Source organism: Schistocerca serialis, chromosome 3 (genome assembly GCF_023864345.2).
Source record: "Schistocerca serialis cubense isolate TAMUIC-IGC-003099 chromosome 3, iqSchSeri2.2, whole genome shotgun sequence".
In the NCBI taxonomy this organism is placed as follows: Eukaryota; Metazoa; Arthropoda; class Insecta; order Orthoptera; family Acrididae; genus Schistocerca; species Schistocerca serialis.
Window position 1 is genome coordinate 671,963,990 of NC_064640.1, and position 26,698 is coordinate 671,990,687.

Genomic DNA, 26,698 nt, shown 5'->3' on the forward strand with positions numbered 1-26,698 from the left:
TGGGGGACGCATTGGAGAGCGATGGAAAGGTGTTGATGAAAGGGAAATAAAATGTCGATCAGCACGTCAGGAATTGCGTGGATTGCGCACAGCGAGTGGGTGAGTCGAAGGCAGTGTTGCAGGCCGTCGAAGCTGGGACTCAAGATGGCCGAACTGAAGTCGGGACCCACCACACTGTATTTCATCAGGAGGCGAAGCAATTTCACTAGCGTCACGAGGCAGTGCAGAGTGATACAGCGGTATTCAGAAGTATTCCTTTACTCAGCTAGATTACAGAAGCATAATGTCGGCTCGCCGCCCATGTGCTGTTCCGTGAGTCCGGCCGTCTCAGCACTCCTGGACTGCCAACACTGCTGCTGCGGTAATCAAGGCCGCCTCACAAGGGAAGTCAGCTGCGCTCGCCCCCCCTGCCTCCCGCCGAGGCGTAGCAACTGGCGCCTTTCTGCTGCTGGCGATTCCAGAGACTGGTCCTCACTGCCCTCTGCACCGTTCGGTCTGCTCTGGCCAAGCATGGGACGAAGGTAGTTGTACTGGTCTCCCGTGGCCCTCAGCTGCTGCTGCTCCCAGGACAGGTCCAGACTAATCCGCGCCCTCCTGGACGCCGTGCCGCAACTTGCCGCTAGTGGTGCTTGCCGGATGGCAACACCTGCCACCGTCCCTAAAGCTGCTTCAGCACTGCTGCGCCTCCTGCTGCGTACATCTCACCCGGACCCCAGTACGCCAGGTGGGAAGCGAACGTGGCCTGTCCTCGACCGGCTGCAGACTGCTGTCACTGTCCACCTCCAGGCAGACCGTGCAGTTTCCCAGTACCCAGCTGCCGTTCCGTCCCGCCCCGGTGTTGCTTCCCTGGAGGTGAAATACAGTACATACAAACAAAGTGCAGGTTTAAAAGAATATTTACAACATCGCTGCCATACTGACCCCTATAAGCATAGACCAGCACAGGTTCAACCCGACTCGACTGACCTGGCACACGCCCTGAAGCTAAAATTGCCTGTCTATACTGCTTTTCCCCTCGCTTCCGACGTAGTGTCAGAGACAAAGTATGGCACGGGTAAATTCCCATACATCAGCCACTTACACATCGCCATTCCCCGCTTTGGTCTACTCCCTCGCCTCATATATCGCAATAACTTAAAGCAACGCTGCAGTTCCCTGCGTCACTGTTGCTCCACTCCAAACAAATCGTACGTGCAATACGCCACTGCAGTTCAACGCCATGTTTACCCTACTGGCTGCCGACTATTACCACACACTGCCAGCGGCCACAGACTTTATCGCCCAACCGCGCCTTTACTGAATTTTAACAATTGGAATGAAAGTAAATCTAATCTAATCGTTTTTTCTACAAGATGTGTAACCTCTGAACAAAATGTCGCATCCTGTACACAGCCAAATCATATAAAAATTTAATTATGTCTTCTGCTACATTGTATAGCCAGAATTAATAAATTTTCACGATTAGATAACCTTCTCGGTATTGCAATTCTAATCGACAGCTGTGTGGATCCTAATGTTACTGAAACCTGATATTGTGCATTCAATGTGTTTTATTCAAATATTTTTCGTTAAAATTACTTTGACTGCATGAAATAGAATAATAAACTTGTTCGATTTCCACTACCAAGCAGTTAGATTAGATTAGATTTACTTTCATTCCAATTGATCCGTAGTGAGGAGGTCCTCCAGGATGTGGAACATGTCAGAAAAACAACAATACATGACAAATATTTAAACTAAAACAAATAAGCTAATGTACCATTCCACAGGTCCCAAGTGGAATGATCGTCATTTTTTAATGAACACTAAGAGTCATTTTACAAATACTATTGCACTGAATTTAAAATAAAAAAGTTTTATATTTATTTATAACGTAAGAAACATGTAATACAACTACTGTAATACTTATTTACAATGAACACATTACTGCACTGAAATGGTGCAGAAGTTAGATTATACTTACACACACACACACACACACACACAAATTTTCAGTGAACACATTACTGCACTGAAATTGTGCAGAAGTTATGTTGTACTTATATACAAATCAGTTGGTTTTCCTCAGAAATTCATCAATGGAGTAGAAGGAGTTGGCCACCAATAAATCCTTTAGGCTTCTCTTAAACTGAATTTCATTGGTTGTTAAGCTTTTTATGGCTGCTGGCAAGTTATTGAAAATGTGTGTTCCTGAATAATGCACACCTTTTTGTACAAGACTAAGTGACTTTAAATCCTTGTGAAGATTATTCTTATTTCTAGTATTGATTCCATGAATTGAGCTGTTGGTTTGAAAAAGTGATATATTTTTAATGACAAATTTCATTAAGGAATAAATATATTGGGAAGCTGTAGTTAGTATCCCTAGTTCCCTAAACAGGCTTCTGCAGGATGTTCTTGAGTTCACACCACATATAATTCTTACTGCACGTTTTTGTGCCCGGAAAACTTTAGCTTGGCTTGATGAATTACCCCAGAAAATAATCCCATATGACATTATGGAATGAAAGTAAGCATAGTATGCCAGCTTTTTCATTTTTATATCCCCTATGTCTGACAAAATTCGCATTGCAAACAGAGATTTGTTAAGACGCTTCAGCAGTTCTGTGGTGTGCTCCTCCCAGTTGAATTTATTATCAAGCTGTAATCCCAAGAATTTAACACCGTCCACTTCTTCTATCTTCTTGTCATCATATGTTAGACATATACTCTTGGGACACCCCTTACAAGTTCTGAACTGCATGTAGTGTGTTTTTTCAAAGTTTAGTGACAAAGAATTGGCTAGGAACCAGTGATTAATGTCTACAAATATTTTATTGGCTGATCTTTCTAAGACTACACTTGATTTGCTATTTATTGCAATGTTTGTATCATCAGCAAACAAAACAAACTTGGCATCTGGTAATGTTACTGATGAAAGGTCATTGATATACACAAGAAAAAGTAAGGGCCCCAAAATGGAACCTTGTGGGACCCCACATGTAATTAGTTCCCAGTTGGATGATGCCTGATAGCTTGATACATGTCTCTTTCCTAATAACACCCTTTGTTTCCTGCCAGAGATATAAGATTTGAACCATTTTGCAGCATTTCCTGTTACACTATAATATTCTAGTTTACTTAAAAGGATATTGTGATTTACACAGTCAAATGCCTTTGACAGATCACAAAATATACCAGTTGCCTGCAATTTTTTGTCTAATGAATTAAGTACATTTTCACTGTAAGTGTAGATAGCCTTCTCAATATCAGAACCTTTTAGAAATCCAAACTGTGACTTTGACAGTATGTTATTTGAGATAAGATGGTTATAAAGACGACTGTACATTACTTTTTCGAAAATTTTTGAGAATGCTGGCAACAGTGAAATTGGACGGAAATTTGATGCTATTTCTTTATCTCCCTTCTTAAACAGTGGCTTAACTTCAGCATATTTCAGCCATTCGGGAAATATTCCACTCATAAACGACTGGTTACACAGATAGCTTAATATGTTACTTAGCTCAGAATCACATTCTTTAATTAACTTTGTTGATATTTCATCATACCCACTAGATGTTTTTGATTTTAAAGATTTTATGATGGACATTATTTCTGTTGGGGTAGTGAGGGTCAAATTCATATTATGGAAGTTACTTGAAATGTCTGGTCTAAGGTAATCCATAGCAGCATCTACCGAACCTGACAACCCCATCTTTTCAGTAACAGTTATAAAATGTTTGTTAAAAAGTTCTGCAACACTATACACATCTGTCACCAATGCATCATTTACTCTTAATGCTATTTGTTCCTCTTCATGTCTGGTGTGAATGTGAAGACTGACTTACCAATTGATACTTTACGTGAAATAAAACTACTAGAGGGTAATGAAATATTAGATGTGGCGTGGTGTTTGGTGAAACGTAGTATTGCACATGCCCAAGAGAGGGGCATAGGCAAAGCAATACCTCTCAATGTGGATAATTTTGGCGCCATAGTTAACTTGTGAAAGGGAACGCTGCTGGCTATGTTACAAGTTGTGGGTGAAGAAGATTGCCACTCAGTGGGTGTTGGGTCTGATGGAGCATAAAAAAGAAGCTGTTAGGACTGCATATAGTGAGAAATTTAAACATTTAAGGGGAACACTTAGGACGCAGATGGAGGACCTGTTGGCGGAATTTCAAGGTTTCATTTCTGAAAGGTTAATTGCCTGCTACGCCAGTAACACAACACATGATTCTCATAGGAAACAAAGCACCATTGTATAGGAGGCTGTACAGAATCCCACGATTGCTGCAAGAATACCAACCATTATACCTACAATATACTTCTTGTCTGAGGTGTTCATAATATTAACTGCGTGATTTATCGCATCCTCGGTGGATTTCCCTTTCCTGAAACCGTACTGCAGGGAGATCATGCCTAATAACTATCTGTGGTCCCCCAGGCAGCAGTTCAGAAGCGTTTCCTTTGCTTTGGATACAACATTTACCGAACAAATCTACCTGTAAGATTTCGATTCTCTTGGGTCTTTGTTCGCCCCTTTCTTTTAGCATAATGATATCTTAGATGCTAGACTGAGAACGTCGGCAGGTGGGCTAAGCAGGAAAATAGCTGTAATAGAGGCACTAGATGACAACCTTGGGGAAAGGAAAGCAGTGCAGAGGGCTGACAAGGAGAGTAAGCATTACGACAAGCAACAGTGGTTTAGTATGCATGACGGATTATTACGCAGAGAGACGAAATTGGGATCACGAGTGACAGTCCTGGCCAAGTTGAAGCTAGAGGTGTTGTGTGAAACGCATGATAACATTTTATTGGGCCATTAGGGCTGCTGGGGGACGCATTGGAGAGCGATGGAAAGGTGTTGATGAAAGGGAAATAAAATGTCGATCAGCACGTCAGGAATTGCGTGGATTGTGCACAGCGAGTGGGTGAGTCGAAGGCAGTGTTGCAGGCCGTCGAAGCTGGGACTCAAGATGGCCGAACTGAAGTCGGGACCCACCACACTGTATTTCATCAGGAGGCGAAGCAATTTCACTAGCGTCACGAGGCAGTGCAGAGTGATACAGCGGTATTCAGAAGTATTCCTTTACTCAGCTAGATTACAGAAGCATAATGTCGGCTCGCCGCCCATGTGCTGTTCCGTGAGTCCGGCCGTCTCAGCACTCCTGGACTGCCAACACTGCTGCTGCGGTAATCAAGGCCGCCTCACAAGGGAAGTCAGCTGCGCTCGCCCCCCCTGCCTCCCGCCGAGGCGTAGCAACTGGCGCCTTTCTGCTGCTGGCGATTCCAGAGACTGGTCCTCACTGCCCTCTGCACCGTTCGGTCTGCTCTGGCCAAGCATGGGACGAAGGTAGTTGTACTGGTCTCCCGTGGCCCTCAGCTGCTGCTGCTCCCAGGACAGGTCCAGACTAATCCGCGCCCTCCTGGACGCCGTGCCGCAACTTGCCGCTAGTGGTGCTTGCCGGATGGCAACACCTGCCACCGTCCCTAAAGCTGCTTCAGCACTGCTGCGCCTCCTGCTGCGTACATCTCACCCGGACCCCAGTACGCCAGGTGGGAAGCGAACGTGGCCTGTCCTCGACCGGCTGCAGACTGCTGTCACTGTCCACCTCCAGGCAGACCGTGCAGTTTCCCAGTACCCAGCTGCCGTTCCGTCCCGCCCCGGTGTTGCTTCCCTGGAGGTGAAATACAGTACATACAAACAAAGTGCAGGTTTAAAAGAATATTTACAACATCGCTGCCATACTGACCCCTATAAGCATAGACCAGCACAGGTTCAACCCGACTCGACTGACCTGGCACACGCCCTGAAGCTAAAATTGCCTGTCTATACTGCTTTTCCCCTCGCTTCCGACGTAGTGTCAGAGACAAAGTATGGCACGGGTAAATTCCCATACATCAGCCACTTACACATCGCCATTCCCCGCTTTGGTCTACTCCCTCGCCTCATATATCGCAATAACTTAAAGCAACGCTGCAGTTCCCTGCGTCACTGTTGCTCCACTCCAAACAAATCGTACGTGCAATACGCCACTGCAGTTCAACGCCATGTTTACCCTACTGGCTGCCGACTATTACCACACACTGCCAGCGGCCACAGACTTTATCGCCCAACCGCGCCTTTACTGAATTTTAACAATTGGAATGAAAGTAAATCTAATCTAATCGTTTTTTCTACAAGATGTGTAACCTCTGAACAAAATGTCGCATCCTGTACACAGCCAAATCATATAAAAATTTAATTATGTCTTCTGCTACATTGTATAGCCAGAATTAATAAATTTTCACGATTAGATAACCTTCTCGGTATTGCAATTCTAATCGACAGCTGTGTGGATCCTAATGTTACTGAAACCTGATATTGTGCATTCAATGTGTTTTATTCAAATATTTTTCGTTAAAATTACTTTGACTGCATGAAATAGAATAATAAACTTGTTCGATTTCCACTACCAAGCAGTCATCATCATCATCATCACCACCACCACCACCACCACCACCACCAGGATGATCGGAAATGAAAAGACAAATATTCAGTATTTGTTAAGTATCAATTGAATGGTGCTTAAATATGAAAAAGAAAATACGTCTCAGTCACTTTACGACATGTCGCTCCTCTTGTGAACGTAACGAACTGCATCAACAGAGGGCGCAGAACCATGATAGCCTTACACATGCATAAGTAGAGGCAGATATGCACTAAGCAGAACTCTAGAACTGATATAAATATCGTTATCTGAGAATTTTTCTTATTAATTTCTATTAAAATTCTAAGCACATTGAAAGCACTTAACGTAATGTATCATACAAACTTTTGGGAAAAATGACATTCCATTTGAGGAGACAAGGTCTTATTTCAATGTTTTCCTTATTTTTGGCACAATAAGTTTGTGACACAATTGTAACTGGCTCTGATTAGATTAGATTAATTCTTCATTCCATAGACCCACAAAAGAGGGGATCCTCCTAGGTGTGGAATATGTCAGATAAACACATTACAAAAGTGTAATTAGAAAAACTTGAGTTTCATTAATTTCAATGATCCTCAGTCAAACAGTAAAATTATGTACATGAATTGAAATTGAACTTCTAATATTTACAGGTTTAGTTCTTACATCTGCTTTTCCATATATCCATCATTCATACAGCAGGTAGTTAGTTGGTTGTTACAACAAAGTATTGCCAAAAATTGATGTATAATAAATTTTCATTAAAATAGTCTACGGCACTTGTTGAGAAATTCATGGATGGAATACAAGGAGTTAGCCACCAAAAATTCAGTTAAATTATGTTTAAATTGTGCCTCGGCTGAAACTAAATTCTTAATGGTTGCTGGTAACTAATTGAAAATGTGTGTTGCTGAATACTGGACTCCTTTCTGGGCAAGAGTAAGTGATTTTAAATCTTTATTTATATTGTTCTTATACCTTGTATTGTTACTGTGCACTAAGCAGTTAGTTGAAAAAAAAGATGTATTATTTAATACAAACTTCATTAAGGAATGAATATACTGAGAAGCTGGGGCTAGTACGCCCAATTCTTTGAATAGGTTTCAACATGATGTTCTTGGGTTTACATATTACTCTTATTATACGCTTTTGTACTCTAAAAACCTTTTCTCAGTTTGTGGAGTTACCACAAAATATGATACCATATGACATGGAGTGAAAATAAAATAAATATGCCATTTCTTTATATTTATACCTTCTATGTCTGACATCATTCGCATTGCAAACACAGACTTGTTTAGGCGTTTTAGCAATTCGTTAGTATGTCGCCCCCAACTGCATTTATTATCAAGTTTTAATCCCAAGAATTTTACACTTAACTTCTATTCCCTTACCATATTTTATACACACACTAGAAGGAAATCTCTCGGAATTTCTGAACTGCATATAGTGGGTATTTTCAAAGTTTTATGACACTGATTTGGCTATGAACTACTTATTAATGTCAGTAAAACTTTGATTAGCTGCCATTTCTAAATTTATATTTGATTTACGATTTATTGCAATGTTTGTATCATCTGCAAATAAAACAAACTTGGTATCTGGTAATTCAACAGATGACAGGTCATTAATATGAGCAAGAAGAGTAGTGGACCTACTATGGAACCTTGGGGAACAACACATGTAATTTCTTCCTAGTCAGATGATGTCTGATTACCTACTGCTCAAGTGTTATGTAATGACACCCTTTGTTTTCTATTAGTAAGATATGACTGAAACCACTTTTTAGCACTAGCAGTGACGTGATATTTTAATTTACTTAATGCTGTGATTCACATTGTCAAAAGCCTTTTACAGATCACAGAATATGCCAGTTGCCTCTAATTTGTTGTCTAATGAATTAAGGACATTTTCACTGTAAGTGTGAACAGCCTTCTCAAGATCAGAATCCTTAAGAAACCCAAACTGTGACATAGTATGTTATTTTCACTAAGGCGCTTAAGTAGACACTTGAACATAACCTTTTCAAGGATTTTTGAAAAGTGAGATCAGTCAGTAATTTGACGTCATTTCTTTGTGCCCTTTCTTGTGGAAAGCATATTTAAACCAGTCTGGGAATGTTCATGTCGTGATTGATTACACGAATAACTTAAGATATGACTAAGCTCACATGAACACTCTTTTATTAACGTTGTTGATACATTATCATAACCACTAGAATGCTTCGATTTCAAGGACTTTATGATGGATTCTGTTTCTTTGGGTGAAGTAAGTCCATTTTACTGAGATTGCTTGTTTGTACTGGCCTCAGATGTTCCATTACATTATGTACTGAACCTGACAACCCCATGCTATCAGTAACAGAGATAAAATACTTGTTTAAATGGTTTGCAGCACAACACGTGTTTGTTACCAGGGTGTCATTTATTTTTAGAGCTTTTTGTTCCTCCCCATTTCTGGTCCTAACTGTGTCCGAATTACCTATATCCCATATTGTTTTTATTTTATTGCAGGATGTATTGATCTTCTCATAATGCAGGTGTTTTCATTTCTGGATAACCTCCTTCAATATTTTGCAGTAATCTTTGTAATGAGGTATAATGCTAGTATCGAAGGTGTCCCTACATATCAGATAGAGTTTCCTTGTCGTCTCACACGATATCTTCATCCCTTGGTGAGCCATGGTTTCTTATTAGACTTCTGCTTAATTTGAGTTACCTTCCGGACAAAACAATTTTCAAATATGATGCTAACTTTATTGATGAATGTTTTGTACTTTCCATTTGTTTCTTGGATGCTGTAACCATCCATATAATTAATTTCTTTGAGATATCTCCTAAATTTCTCAGTTTTTACTGTTTTATTGGCCTTCTGTACTGAGTTCTGATAGATTGTTTTACCCTGACAATTTTCAAACTTTAATGTTAGGTGTTGCATGTCATAGTCAGATAGCCCATTTACTACTGATTTTGCAATGTGGCTTAGTTGCCTAGAATTGTCTATATAGATAGTATCAATTGCAGTCTTAGAACATTTGTATACCCTACCTAGGAAATGTACAGTAGAAATGAAATTGAATGACAATGTAACTGATTTCAGTAACTGTTCACTGACAGTGTTTTTCAGAACGTCTATATGAAAATCACCAGCAACCGCTAGGTCTTTGTTTTTAATTGTAGATGAGATAATAGAGCTTCAAGACCGTTTATGAACAGGTTGAAATTTCCTGAAGGTGCTCTGTATATGGCTAGTATTATAAAGGACCTATTGTGAAATTCTATCTCTGTTGCACATACTTCTAAGTGTTGCTCTAAGCATAATTTATGAGTGTCAATATTCTTAAATTTAAAACTGTTTTTAACAAATATGGCAACTTCTCCTTTCTCCATATTTTGTCTACAGAAGTAAGAGGCTAACTTAAATTCTGTAAGGTTTAACATATCTATACCAGTGGTCACATGATGTTCTGAGAGGCAGATTATATCAACTGTGTTCGATGACTAATTCATCAATGCACATTAGTAGTTTACTTACTTTACTTGTAAGCCCTCAAATATTTTGATGCACTAAAGATAGTTGGCATTTCACATTTACCGAGATGAAATCGGGTGGAAATATAATTTCTGCTGATTGCTGTAAATTTTTGACCAACAGCTGTGTTCGCTGATCCAATGTGCCAGGATTATGCTGTTTGATTTCTTTCTCAAACTGAAGGTTTGTTTCAATCTTTACTTCTCTCAGAACTTGACTTCATTCTGTCCTACCTATCCTAAAGAAGGTGCTGCTCCAACACCTATGACCACAGGTATATTACCACTAATGGCACTGCCTCCACCCCTTACATTTCCTGCTATTAGCCCAGCCAGTTTACCCTTCCCTTTACTGTTGAGGTGTAGGCCGTGTCTAGTATAATCCCAGCTACTGAGAGAATCAACAGGAACCAAACTAGTATGTGACCCCGTGTCCGACCCAAGTAGCCGTTCCAACTTAACTCCCAACAGAAGAGTTTAAAAGAGGTCAGTCATAGCGTCTCAGAACAGACACAAAATCAACACTGGTATGTCTCGTTGCTGATGCAATCTTTGCCAGGTCACACTCTCCGGCTTGCAATGTTGATCTTCAGATGCTAAAAGAGACAAAAGAAGAGGTTGTATTAGATGCGAAACAAGCACAAATATTTCATCTAAGTACAATGCTATTAATATACATACGGTTCATAGGTATGGGAGTCATTTGGTGAATAAATGTTCATGCGTTGCCGACTGAACTTAATATCAGAAATCACGGAATCAGATACACATAAATAAGTGTACTTTTCCTTACCTATTCTTCGCGCAAGATGTGCGCGTCCTCTGTAAGAAAATCTTTAGCCGTGAAAACCATGAAATGTAACAAATATTACAATAATACTTCAATGAGCTATTCATAAAATATGAGAGGATAATATAGGTCGTTAAAGCAGTGAAACCAATTTAAAATAGAGTGAAGTCTTCATAATAAATGAGCATAGTAGCAACCCTTACGGTACGCATACTGATGTGACAAAAGTAACCGGATATCGAAATGCACAAATGCAGATGGCTGTTGTATCGGTACACGAGGTATAAAAGGGCAGTGCATTGTCAAGAGCTGTGATCTGTCTTCAGATGATTCATGTGAAAAGGTTTCCGACGTGATTATGACCACAAGAATGGAATTAACGGAATATGAACGCGGAATGGTAGTTGGAGCTGGACGCAATGGACATTCCGTTTCGGAAACTTTATGGAACTCAATGCTCCGCTGTCCGTAGTGGCAAGACTGTGCCGAGAATTCCACATTTCAGACACTGCCTCTTTCCACGGACTACGCTGTGGCCTACAACCCTCACTTAACGACAGAGTGCAGCTGCGTTTGCGTAGAGTTGTCAGTACTAAGAGACAAGCAATAGCCGCGTGGGATTAGCCGAGCGGTCTGGGGCGCTGCTGTCGTGGCCAGTGCGGCTGGTCGCGGTGGAGGTTCGAGTCCTCCCTCGGGCATGGGTGTGTGTGTTTGTCCTAAGGATAATTTAGATTAAGTAGTGTGTAAGCTTAGGGACTAATGACCTTAGCAGTTAAGTCCAATAAGATTTCACACACATCTGAACGTTTTTTGACAAGCAACACTGCGGGAAAAAACAGCAGGATTGAACGTGGGACGTATCGAACGTATTCATTAGGCCAGTGTGGTGAAATCTGGCGTTACTTGTCTATGGAATCAGACGACAGACGCGAGTGGCTTTGCTAACAGCACAAAGTCGCCTGCAGCGCCTCTCCTGGGCTAGTAACCATATCTGTTGGACCTTAGACGAAAACCGTGGACTGGTCAGATGAGTCCCGATTTTCGTTAATACGAGCTGATGGTTGGGTCGGAGTGTGGCGCTGACATCACTAAGACATGGAACCAGATTCTCACCAAGACACTGTGCACGATGTTGGTGGCTGTGTGGGTTGTATTTACATGGAATCGACCGGGTGCTCTTGATGTTCGTCTACTTTGAGATCCTTTGCAGCCATTGGTTGAAGTCTTGATCCCAAACAACGACGGAATTTTTATAAATGACAATGCCCATGTCGTCCGGCCACAATTGTTCGTGATTGTTTGAAGAACATTCTAGACAGTTCGAGCAAGTGTTTTTGCCACTCACATCACGCATCACGAGTCCCATCGAAGATTTATGGGACGTAATTGAGAGAAAATTCTACATTTGCAACACTTTCGCAACTATGGACGGCTATAGAGACAACATGGCTTATTATATCTGCAGGGGACTTCCAACGACTTATTGAGTCCACGCCACGTCGAGTTTCTGGTTCAAAAGGCTCTGAGCACTATGGGACTCAACATCTCAGGTCATCAGTACCCTAGAACTTAGAACTATTGAAACCTAACTAACTTAAGGACACCGCACACATCCATGCCCGAGGCAGGATTCGAACCTGCGATCGTAGCGGTCACGCGGTTCCGGACTGAAGCGCCTAGAACCTCTCGGTTACCAACGGCCGGCATCGAGTTTCTGTGCTACGCCGGCCAGTGGGATATCGGACATGATATCATGTAATATCCAATAACTTTTCACATCAGTGTAGAATCTGTGTTTAGCTATTAGAAATCGCTTCACTGAGTATAGTGAACCCCTACAACAATGATAGTAATTTCGCGTAACAGACTGTTGGAACAAATGTGTTTTACTTTTGGGGCTCAGATTTTGATCCCTTGACTTTGCGTAACCTCCCTTTGTAATCGGTCCTGTGTGCCAGACTTGCGATTTCCCCTTCCCATGCGTGATTAATTATTTGCGGGTTCCAGTATTATACTTTTTTGCATTAATTCCGAAACGTCATGTCATATGCCCACCTGAGAGATAATTCTTTCTGAGTAACTTAGATAAATGTCTTCCGTGTCTAAGAGATCATAGTGAACTAATCTTTTTTCTGATGTAATGATTGTTTTTCTGTGTCTAAGGGTGGTTCAAATGGTTCAAATGGCTCTGAGCACTATGGGACTCAACTTCTGTGGTCGTAAGTCCCCTAGAACTTAGAACTACTTAAACCTAACTAACCTAAGGACATCACACACATCCATGCCCGAGGTAGGATTCGAACCTGCGACCGTAGCGGTCGTGCGGTTCCAGACTGTAGCGCTTTAACCGCTCGGCCACACCGGCCGGCTCTAAGGGTGGTACCGTATAATAAATGTTGTATTTATTGGAATGGCTCTCCAGCCGATTAACCCTCTTTCCACGCTCAACTTTCGTTAGCGTTTCATATGTGTGTAATAATCACGAGTTTTTACCCGTAAGAGACCTTCTTGTAGTAAGAGCATTTGAGAGGTCTGTTGAATCTCGAAATTGTTAATTTAGTGTGGTCTAGCACACCCGGTGAGCGGCTATACTATTTAAGGAAGTGTAACAGACGTGAACCTACACAACACGCCCACAAAATCACACTGAGGTTATTCATGTTGCAGAAAAGAACTTCACGTATTTTTCATTTGTTTATAATCTGAAACGTTCTTCAGTTACTGTGTGCAAGCCTATACTACATGCTGCGCACCAGATCTGCGTGGCCATATTTCTCCTCTGATAGCGTGCAGTCAGTTTATATCTGGTACGTGAGCACAAGGGAGAACGCTTATCGCGTGGCTTTGTAGCGGTTCATTGATTTCCGCGCGTGGCCTGCGGCGCTGCTGACCGTTTAAGGTTTCTGCCTCTGCCAGCGCCTCTCCTGCTGTGGCCACGTGCTTCCATCCTCTCCTCTCCCGACATACCACTATGGCCCAGTTTACGTGAGGCCTTACAATGTAATTGGTATATTTTACAGTATGGAATATCTGCTTTCTTTCCAAACTGGCGTATTAATATAATCTACAGATGTCATTCATAAACATAGCCTCAACATATGTCGGGTGTTTCATGACTTATCTAGCATTGTGTGTAAGTTTCGGTAGTTTTTGGTGTATCTGTAGCTATAGCTTTCATTACAGCAACAATTTTTGTAAACCATATCAAAAAAAAGATAAAACTTGAAAACACAGATCCTAAGAGAAACTATAATGTATATTAGATAAGCAAGATTTATGTATTAGTTGGACATAGAACAGGTAACGTTAATACACTCCTGGAAATTGAAATAAGAACACCGTGAATTCATTGTCCCAGGAAGGGGAAACTTTATTGACACATTCCTGGGGTCAGATACATCACATGATCACACTGACAGAACCACAGGCACATAGACACAGGCAACAGAGCATGCACAATGTCGGCACTAGTACAGTGTATATCCACCTTTCGCAGCAATGCAGGCTGCTATTCTCCCATGGAGACGATCGTAGAGATGCTGGATGTAGTCCTGTGGAACGGCTTGCCATGCCATTTCCACCTGGCGCCTCAGTTGGACCAGCGTTCGTGCTGGACGTGCAGACCGCGTCAGACGACGCTTCATCCAGTCCCAAACATGCTCAATGGGGGACAGATCCGGAGATCTTGCTGTCCAGGGTAGTTGACGTACACCTTCTAGAGCACGTTGGGTGGCACGGGATACATGCGGACGTACATTGTCATGTTGGAACAGCAAGTTCCCTTGCCGATCTAGGAATGGTAGAACGATGGGTTCGATGACGGTTTGGATGTACCGTGCACTATTCAGTGTCCCCTCGACGATCACCAGTGGTGTACGGCCAGTGTAGGAGATCGCTCCCCACACCATGATGCTGGGTGTTGGCCCTGTGTGCCTCGGTCGTATGCAGTCCTGATTGTGGCGCTCACCTGCAAGGCGCCAAACACGCATACGACCATCATTGGCACCAAGGCAGAAGCGACTCTCATCGCTGAAGACGACACGTCTCCATTTGTCCCTCCATTCACGCCTGTCGCGACACCACTGGAGGCGGGCTGCACGATGTTGGGGCGTGAGCGGAAGACGGCCTAACGGTGTGCGGGACCGTAGCCCAGCTTCATGGAGACGGTTGCGAATGGTCCTCGCCGATACCCCAGGAGCAACAGTGTCCCTAATTTGCTGGGAAGTGGCGGTGCGGTCCCCTACGGCACTGCGTAGGATCCTACGGTCTTGGCGTGCATCCGTGCGTCGCTGCGGTCCGGTCCCAGGTCGACGGGCACGTGCACCTTCCGCCGACCACTGGCGACAACATCGATGTACTGTGGAGACCTCACGCCCCACGTGTTGAGCAATTCGGCGGTACGTCCACCCAGCCTCCCGCATGCCCACTATACGCCCTCGCTCAAAGTCCGTCAACTGCACATACGGTTCACGTCCACGCTGTCGCGGCATGCTACCAGTGTTAAAGACTGCGATGGAGCTCCGTATGCCACGGCAAACTGGCTGACACTGACGGCGGCGGTGCACAAATGCTGCGCAGCTAGCGCCATTCGACGGCCAACACCGCGGTTCCTGGTGTGTCCGCTGTGCCGTGCGTGTGATCATTGCTTGTACAGCCCTCTCGCAGTGTCCGGAGCAAGTATGGTGGGTCTGACACACCAGTGTCAATGTGTTCTTTTTTCCATTTCCAGGAGTGTATGTTGTGTGATTACCTGGAGCAGCAACACAACATTCGTGCAATTATGTGTCTTTGGACATGATAGGAACTGAATAAACAGATGCAAACATAAACATCAGGAAAGATGTCTCTCTCTAAATCTAAGAAATCATAATTCGATCTCGAAACATAGGAACGCCTGTGTGTGCACCTGACGACGTAACACTCCACACATATAATGTCTCTTCCCCAAAGGCAGCTCTTGTACGGATATTTAATAAATGCCAACGGGTTCTATCTATGTAAAAAAAGTCACTTTTTTGACGACAGTACCGTTTCGATCACTGTACTTTCTTCACTGTTTCTCTATTCATTGACTGGTCTTAGAGAAGGGTTCTGAAACCTAGATGAGTAATCGGAATCTAATGCAGTGGCAGCAGTGGTGGTTAAGTTCCTATGAGACCGAACCGCTGAGATCATTGGTCCCTTGGTTTACACACTACTTAATCTAACTTTAACTTACCCTAATGACAACACACACACACACACACACACACACACACACACACACACACACACACACACCTATGCCCGAGGGAGGACTCTGCGGCTAATCCGCCCGGCAAATCTAATGAAGTACTGTATCTGCTTAGTGAACAAAGAAATTTGTAGCGAAACTTCACTAAATCAGAGGAGCAGTTGATAACACATTCTGGAATCGTCATGTTCGAAAGCGGCAGTTTCGTAACGTAAGGAAGACTGAGGTAAAATTTATAGACGGACGCTAAGAATTGAATACAGTAAGTTCAAATAAGTACGGGTTGCAGTATTTATGCAGAGATCAAGAGACTTGCGTAGGATAGAGTAACGTGAAGAGCTGCCTGAAACCAGTCTTTGAAGTGAAGACCACATTAAAATAACTGAATGACTCCCCCTACGAACGATACTGGAAGGATTAAAAAAATATACTGGTATAAACTCTTCAATGAACTTTCATTTCACACCCAGAAGGTTCTTTAATATAGGAATATATGTTACAGACATGCCCGAAAGGACAGACACCGCACATAACGTATGCACCTAGCGGCAAATCTTCAGTGCGGATGCACACTACTTCCAAACTCTTGCGGGAATCAGGTGAAACTGAGAGCAGTGAGAATAATGGACAGCGGAAGACATGTGTAGCGTCTGAGCAGCTTGCGTAAAGCGGGAAATCTGGATTCGAGTCCCGGTCCGGCACAAATTTTCACTTGTCGCCATTGGATTTCAGTGCCCAATTAGGGCTGAGCTCTGAATTTCTTTTGCATCACGTTTCAGAAGTGTTATTAGCCTTCCAGAAATTAAAATATGAGATACCATTATAAATTTTAAATATTCGGCGTGTTTCCTGTGCTTCATGGTTGATGGAGAACTATGTTGGTTGTCACACCCGAGGCACATGAAAGCGGCTGCAGTTTCATGCCGCTTTCACGGTGGCAACAAGTAGAACCGGGATTTTCTTCTTGGTCTGAATATGCAGCTTTATTTCTACGGCGCCAAAACTAACCTGTAGTGGTCCTACCTGGACTGCCTTGCCACAGATCACAGGCAACCCCTGGAGGAGTGCCTTGGTTAACTTCAACCTCTGTTTTGGCGGTGTCTTCTTCTCGGGCGCTGCAAGTCAACCATAAGCGCTGTCTGTAGCTCCATTGTGTCAACTAAGCCAGCCAAAACGCTCAAAGCGAAACTCAAACTCGCAGCTGTCGACAACTTTTCTGGCAGGTCTTTTCAGCCCGTACCTCAGTGCTGGATGTGCAGAGAAAAGCCAAGTGCATGATCGCCTTCTCTCTTCGTCGTTGATCTGTTAGCTCACTTAGAACTACCGGCTGCCCCTTCACTGAGTGCTTCCCTCGTCCTCCTCGACAGCACTTACTCGGGTGCAAACGACGAAGAACATTCTCATTTTAAGACAATTTTGCGATTTAGTGATCGTCACAGCATGAGCATGCCTTCAAAGCTCTTCGTCAGCCTCAGCAGTGGAGCACACAACTGCTGCGATGCTCTCGCTATGGCTGCTCAGACTGAATACCACGATAATGGAATGGATCCAATACTTATACCTACTGCCTTCCTTCTCCATGGTCAGTTCTAGGCACACCATCTCCGGTCCATTCCCACTATAGATGTCCTGAGACTTTTCGTCTTCGCTCTGGTGCTCCAGGACGTGAACTAGAGTTATGGTTTCGCCCCAGTGCGTCTGACAGCGACCTGGCGTTCTGTTCTCGGTATGATATATCTGGTGCTCTGTCTTGGGTTCGTTCCCCTGTACACATTTTCAGTTCTTTCTGTTGAATTTTTCTGTTGCAAGCGTCGAGGTTTTATCTACTACAGTGCTGTGTCCCATTCTGTGCCGAGCTGGTACCCAGTGTCAATTCATGAGGATATTTTTGGACAGTTTTATCTCCGTTGACTGATATAACACTGATCCAGTATCTGAGTGTGTGCCATAACCCTCGTCTTTCCATAGGTCTTAGTAACATTAAATTTCAGGCAGTGCTCAGCAGTGACTCCTTTAGTTGCCTGTCGCAGCTCTGTGTTCCTGTGCTGTTCTTGCCATCTGATATTCTCTGCCCTAATCTTTTTGCCAATGTGCAACGCGCCACATTGGGAAAGAATATTATAAATTCCTGGTTTTCATTACCCAGTAGCCCTTTTATTTTGGTAGGTGGACAGAGCACACCAATGATACGGTTCTTGAGATTCCTACTGGACTTGACAAAGATCCTGCATAGAGCAGGTTCGCCTCAGTATCTGCTTCGAACTGGTGTTCTTTGCTATCGTGTAGCATAATGTCTAGATTAAAGACACTTGTCTGTTTCTCCATGTGTTCATTTTTGCGAGAGATTGAGTGTAGACGCTGTATTTCCGAGATGAAACATTCTTGGTCTGACAAGGTATGTGCCCTGTGGACCAATGTCTTTTGAATTCCTGCCTTCAGTGCCGAGGGATGAAAGATGCTAGCTTGCACATATGAATGAATGTGTGTTGGATTGCGGTACACATTGAGGCAAAGGGACCAATTTGCTGTCCTTTTGACAAGTACATACATAAACGGCGTCTGACCATGTTCCAGAACCTCACGAGCCTCTCTCTACTATGAGGTCTGAGCGCAAACGTATCCTTCACGTACATGAAGAGGCATCTGGGTTTGTAGCTAACCGTCTCTAATGGTTTCTCCGTGAACATATTGACCAACACTGGACACAGGGCGGCTACTCTTAGCCACTGCCTCTGCCTAATCGCAATATTGACCCCCAAGGAGGTAATACATCGACAGTATATGACTGAACAACACTTCCACGAAACCATGTCCAAATTTCTCGGAAATTAGTTCCAATGAGTATTTGACTGGTATCTAGAAAAACAGGGAGGCTACATCAAAACTGACCATTACTTCAGATTGATTGACAGTTATTTGAGACGTTGCAAAAAGACTTCTGAGTAGCGGATGTGTTGGAAACGCCTCCCCACATTTTCTTGAAATACGTCCTAAAAACATCGGTCATGAGGCACATACCTTATCAGAATAAGACGGTTTTAAATCAAATAGCATCCACGCTGTCTCCTGCAAGAATGGATACAGGACCAGACAGATTCATGAGGTCATTCAACAAGCCACTATGTCACGTTATACAGAAGGAGAGCAAGCAAGCTGAAGTAGAGTGACTTACCTGCCCTACGCAGGATTTATTTCTGCAAAGATCAGTGGGATTCTCAAGAAGAATAACATGCGTGCACCACCTACCAAAGTAGGAGGACTACCGGGAAATGTGAAAGTTAACCTTAGTTATGAAAACCAGGAATTTATTATTTTCCTTCCTGTACAGCAAGGAAACCGGGGCAGTGAACAGATGACAACATGAGAGGCACACCCAGCTGAGACAAGCAACTAAAGTAAGCCATTGCCGAGCACTGTGTGGAACTCAGTCATACCACGATCTGTGGAATAGCAAGGCATCCAGATACTGAGACAGTGTTAGAAGGAAGTCAACAGGGATAAAGCTGGCGGAAAATAACCTAGTGAATCATGGTGCTGGGTACCTACTCAGCAAAGCCTGGGATCCTGCAGTGGAGATGCTGCAAACGCAACGGTTGCGGCAGCAGAACTTAAAGAACTGAGAAATGGGAATGTGGAAATGGGGAACAAATCCTACACAGAGCACCAAGTGCCTCGTACCGCAAACAATACCCCAAATAGCTGTGTGGCATATCGGAGCAGAAACGGAACGCCATCTTGCGAACAGGAGCATCGGACCGAAGACGGAAGTTATCAGGATATGTCCGGTGTCAACGAAGCACAGACGGAGTGCCTATAATCGATCATGGAGAGGGAATGTATTAGATATACAGGGTGAAGCGAAATTCGTGCACTCTGGCTTCGCACCGCGACTCTTCACATGCCAGCGAAAAAAATGGGTCGCAAAATTTCGTCTGGCGAGTAAATCCGGCAGAAAAAGGACATTAAAACGTGGCAATATGGCAACACTAATCACATGTATGGTAACTACCTCTGTCAGCAGGCATTAGTAGAACTTTACAGTTGGTGTAGTGGATAGACTTGTGATTTAGCATGCAGGAGGTCGATTGTTTGATCCTGGGTTAGGGCCCATCTTTTTTGTTGATTTCATTCTGACATTTCATACTCTAATATACACCGTTTCTTAGGTCACATGTACTCTAAATTTAGAACATTTTGTAACGCTGAAGATAAATACGTCGTTAGACAAATAAAAAATAGACACTTGAAACAAATGGCCTGTCGTAGGACAGAATAACTACAAAAAAATTTCACTCTCGAGATGCTAAATACGATAGCGCAGTACAATAACAACATCTACTTGTCATTTATACCACCTGTAATATGAGCGCTCATATGTCGCACATTAGCAACCAGTGACAATAATAATGTCCATATTGATGACCGCATGACCTTCACAACAGAATACGTTGTCCTAAGAACAACAGATGCTCAAAGCGACCTCCCTGCACGTCCAAACATTGCGCTACCCGCTGGATCATACAGCTCTGGACCCTTCGCAGCAAAGCTGCGTCCACAGTAACATGAGCAGCACGAACACGCGCTACCAAATCTTCCGCATTCATCGGCGGAGTAGCGTACACGTGCTCCTCCAGGTGTCCCCACAGAAGTCTAGGGGAATTAGGTCAGATGAACGAGGTGGCGATAGAACTGGACCTCCACATCCGAGCCATTTCCCTAGAAATGATCTGTCCAGATACTGTCTCACATTAATTCCAAGAGTGTGGAGGTGCACCATCATGTTGGAACCATATGCTCTGCCGAACATATATTAGGCAGATAGTTTGAGAGGAATGCATGATACCTTCGTGCAGTCAACCGATCAGGCAACATGTAGGGACCCAAACACTTGTCACCCAATATTCAGACCCAAGCGTTGATAACAAAGCGAACTTTATACCCACGGTCACAGGTGACGTGCAGGTTAACCTCATACCAATGGTGGGCATTGTGCATATTTAAGACACCCTCACAAGTGTATGCTGCTTCATCTGACTACATTACGGTGTTCACGAAGTCATTGTTGGCTTCCTGTTGGAACCATTCAGAGAATTGTATCCGCTGTTGGCGATCTGCAGTATGCAGATGTTGCGTGAAAGCATAATAAGGGTGCTGCCCATGCTCGTGCAGCATAACGACTGTGCGTTGCGAGACACGCAGCTGACTTGCTACGCTACGTCTACTTCGCCGAGGTTCTTTGTATATGACGTCCAGAATAGCTTCCTCAGTAGATGGAGTACGGCGAGTCCGTCAACGACCTCTGTCACGGGGTTGTGGAAGGAGAGAACCTGACTCCTGAAGGCGCAGCTGCAGATGGTGGAACAATTTTATCTCGATGACATCAACGAGGATATCTAGCAGCAAATTCACAAGCGGTAACACCAGCCCAATTATCTGATGCACCAAGGACCACAAGCATACCAACATACTCATCGTTTGTATATGCCATAGGTCTTCCACGCTGGTTTAGAGGTTTACAATAAGAAAATTCGATACATGTACGCATGTACTTCGGAGTGTCATGGGCAAGTTACTCCCCCCGCAACTAGTCCCTGTCTGGTTGACAGCGCATTCAGCATAAACACAACACGAGTCCTGCTCACTGTTCCAACTAATGTGCATTAGTCCTCTGAAAGATTTTGCCCTGCGTGATTCATCCTGATACCACTAATTGCGAAATGTTCGGTTTCGAATTACACTGTTTCCGTAACGTTAATAGACGTAATGTTTCCACAATCACATCGACATAATAATAATAATAATAATAATAATAATAATAATAATAATAATAATAATGACCTACTCATTAGAAGTAGTGAAATGGAGTAACACAGACCTAGAAGCACTCAATACACTTACACGATCACAATGCCACAAATATAGAATACATCACATACATTCAGCAACAGAAAGATTCACATTAAGCAGAAAGGAAGGAGGAAGGGGATTTATCGACATAAAAAACCTACATTATGGACAGGTAGACAATTTAAGAAAATTTTTTATAGAACGAGCAGAAACTAGCAAAATACACAAAGCAATCACTCATATAAATACATCAGCTACACCATTGCAATTTCATAAGCACTTCTACAACCCTTTAGATCACATAACATCAACAGATACGAAGAAAGTAAATTGGAAAAAGGAAACACTACATGGCAAGCACTCGTATCATCCAACACAGCTACACATCGATCAAGACGCATCCAACACATGGCTAAGAAAAGGCAATATATACAGTGAGACGGAAGGATTCATGATTGCAATACAGGATCAAACAATGAACACCAGATATTACAGCAAGCATATTATTAAAGATCCCAATGCCACAACAGATAAATGCAGACTTTGAAAACAACAAAAAGAAACAGTAGATCACATCACAAGCGGATGTACAATACTAGCAAAAACAGAATACACAAGAAGACATGACAATGTAGCAAAAATAATACATCAACAACTTTCCATACAACATAAACTAATAAAACACGTTCCCAAATACAAGTATGCACCACATAATGTACTGGAGAATGATGAATACAAATTATACTGGAACAGAACCATTATAACAGACAAAACACCACCACATAAACTTGATATCATATTCACCAATAAAAAGAAGAAATTAACAACTAATCGAATTACCCATACCCAATACAACAAATATACAAAAGATAACAGGAGAAAAAATTGGAAAATACATCCAACTGGCAGAGGAAGTCAAGGACATGTGGCATCAGGATAAAGTTGACATTATACCAATTATACTATCAACTACAGGAGTCATACCACACAATATCCATCAGTACATCAACGCAATACAGCTACATCCAAACGTATATGCACAACCACAGAAATCTGTAATTATTGGTACATGTTCAATTACCCGAAAGTTCCTAAATGCAATGTAACATATACCATACAGTTAAAAGGAAGTTACGCTTGATCAAGGTCCGCGCCACTTTCCAGTTTTAACCAGACATAACGCCTGAGAAAGGAAAGAAATAATAATAGTAATATAATAATTAATATAATAATGCATTGAGATACGTACTAAACAGCATGGGGTTACCAGACAATGTTGAAAGGCATTAGTTTGACCGTGTTGATAACACATATAAATAGTAACCAAGTATGGACATTATTCGCAAAGCACGTCGCTAGTCCTACTGGTAACGTAAGGGCCTAAGGATATGTAATGGGCCTGAATGAGAACAAGAAGTTGGTATTTGTCTATGGGACCACTGGAGAAGGGTACATAAGTGTCGCATCAAGTAGATGAAATGGTGCGAATAAGTTCCCACCCACGACGTGGAAAGAACTTCTTTCAAAGCCGACCAATCATCGTTTCTACGATTGTAGTATGTAAGTGGAAACGTTTCCTAGATGACCTGCCTCAATCGCTGTTGACGATTAAGATGCCAGATAACGATCCACCAAGACTACATTTACCAGATAAAAACATTTGCCTCAACCCAGGATCGAACCCCCAACCTCCTGCATGCTAACCAAAAACTGTCCACTGCACCAACTGTGCAGCACTATAGGAATATGCTCACGAAGGTAGTCACCATACATGTGGTTACAACGTTGCTAGATTTTCTTATCGCTGGCATGTGGAGTCGCGCTGTGAAGCCCAAGTGCACGAATTTTCGCTTCACCCTGTATATACCGGACCCATTTCAGTCGACTACCAGTCTCAGGTAGATCCTGATGGAGGTAACTAGTAACGTTGTCGAAATATTGTGCTTTTACTATACTGACATCATGCAGAACATCCGACACCTCAAAATGACAAATTAGTTTCTAAATGTGTATCTCACAAGATTAGTTTTAGGAAATATTTAGTCATTTTGTCATTTTACTCTGCTATTATTTTGACACTCATTTTAGCCACATTCATCTCCTCAGACTTTAGTATGGGGGCGATAATGACTTCGTTGTTGTGTGCCCAAATTATCCCGTAAACATCTAGAATTTACTCATTGCGAAAGCAAATTTTTGGCAGGCAATTTGTTCTGGTGAGATTTTTCAGACGTCTTTTTTAATGTACTATTTTTCTAGTGGTTTCAGAAGATTTACATAATGTTCAACTCTTATTCTTTTGCTTTTTGTAATGTACTGGATCAGAAAATTCCCGTTACCTTCCAAGAATACTTTGACTAAAGCATTCCCAGACGATGATATCAGACTTCACCTTTTCTTAAGGAGCAGGGTTACTGGTTTCTGCCCACTTCTCTGGTAGCTGTTTCGTTTCTGGAGTGAAGTGTGGCACCTGTATCCTATCCACAGCAACAAACTGACGCACAAGGGCAGTTCGATTTTGGGATATTGTTTTTCGAAATTCCTAGTGCTTAACACACAACAGACGTAACCTTTTCGAATGGTAAGTTTTTCCTAAAAATGGGACTGTTTCCTTTGACATGCTAATGGAATCAGCTCTGTTGTATGTTTGCGTTTACCAACAGTCCAGTGGTATATTCTGCACTTTGTGGTTTAATCTATGACTAGTTTTGGGATGTTCCTCACTTCAGAAGTGTGGCCATGCTGAGTTCGACATGCATAACGCAATTTCAGCAACGCACGAAAAATTTTCTTTTGCGATACACCTTTCAGCGTTGTTTGACAGTACAGTATTCCATATTATATATTTCAGTTGAACCTACAACAAGAATGCTTTTAGAAAACGGCATGAAACCATTACAACAGTATACATATATTACTTTGCAGTATGTGCCAACACAGATGCTGCACCTTAATATAAACGACATTTGAGTGCCACGTCGAGTGGTGGAGAAGTACCTGTAATTTCGAAGCTATAGATATGAGCAGTATCTGCGAGTACCAGGTGCAGAAGTATGAAACATTACATTCCTTGCAATAATTACACGTCTGTTGTTTGAAAGTGATAAACAATATTTTAATCAAAATAATCTCCATTCCTATTTATACATTTCTCCCACCTCTGGCAGGTGATTTATTTTGAAGCGAAGCAGTCAGCGAGCCATTTTCGCACATTTTCATACGAATTGAAGCGTTGTTCAGCGAGAGCGTGTCTCAGTGATGCAAATAGATGATAAACGGACGGAGCCAAGTTTGGAGAACAAGCTGCATTCCCCAATATTTCCCAACCGGAAGCCTCGATCGTTTCCCTGACCCGTTTTGCTGTGTGTGTGAGGGCGTTATCATGGAGCAATATAACTGTTGCCTTTTTCCACATTCCGGTCGTTTTTCACGTACTGCTAGATTTAAATCAATCATTTGGTGTTGTATCGATCAGTATTAACGGTTTCACCAGGTTTTCGTAGCTCATGATAGATGACACCCTTCTGATCCCATCAAACACAGAGCATTGTCTTCTTTCCAAAACGATTTGGTCTTGCAGTGGATGTCTATGGTTTGCCTGGATTCACCCATGATTTACGACGCTTAGGATTCTCAAAATATACGCATTTTTCAACACCAGTCACTATTCCACGGAGAAACGTCTTTTCTTTTGTATCTGGCAAGCAGCATTTTGCAAGTGGTCTTTCGATTTGCTTACTGTCTTTCAAATGGTTCAAATGGCTCTGAGCTCTATGGGACTTAACAGCTGTGATCATCAGTCCCCTAGAACTGAGAACTACTTAAACCTAACTAACCTAAGGACATCACACACATCCATGCCCGAGGCAGGATTCGAGCCTGCGACCGTAGCAGTCGCGCGATTCCGGACTGCGCGCCTAGAACCGCGAGACCACCGCGGCCGGCTACTGTCTTTCATTCAGTTCATGCGGAACTCATTACCCCACTTTCTGCAACTTTTCCATAGCTTTCAACCGAAGAGAAACGGCTTTCTGCGTCACATTGAATTGTTCCAGTTCAGTTTGCGTATCATCTTCATCCAACAAGGCCTGCAATTCGTCGTCTTCGATTTTTTTCGGTGGTTTCCTGCGTTCGTCGTTTCTTACGTCAAAGCCACAACTTTTGAATTTTTTCAACCACTCGAAAAACACTGTTTTCCCAAGATCATGTCCTCCGAAAGCTTCGACAAGCACTCGATGCGACTCTGCAGCAGTTTTCTTCAAATGACAACAAACAACCAATATTGTCCCCATATCATAGTTCGTAGGCACAAAATTCGACACGTTTATGGGTTTCAAACTGATACCGATGTACCGAACTTGGGTTACTGTGTGTTGACATTTGTCGTCAGCCGTTACAGGAAGCAGATGTCGTTGCAGATGCGGTCGCACGGGCCCTACACTGACGGCTCTCACCGACTATAGGGAAATTCCGGTTCCATACTTCTACACCTGGTATACGGAAGCATTTACCTATGTACGTCAGTTGCCACTGCCTAACGAAGCAACAGAGTTGCAGATCCTCTTTTGGAAATTTCGAGTTGATTCTAGACAAATCAGAAATAAAGTTGCGTTAAATGTAAGACAGGAGGGGACAAATTTATGATACTTAAAACGTAAATTGTTTGACAGAAGTAGGCAAAATCAAATATACATACCACTTCAAGTTTTCTACCAGACTTTCTCAGGAATCAACAATATGACAGATTAAACTGATTTATCTGACGAAGTGCTCAGAAAGTTCACTATTTGACTAGGCATAATGAAATGAAAATGACCCTATGGCATTGATGGCCGGGAGTCCCCATCTGGGGAAGTTCGACCGT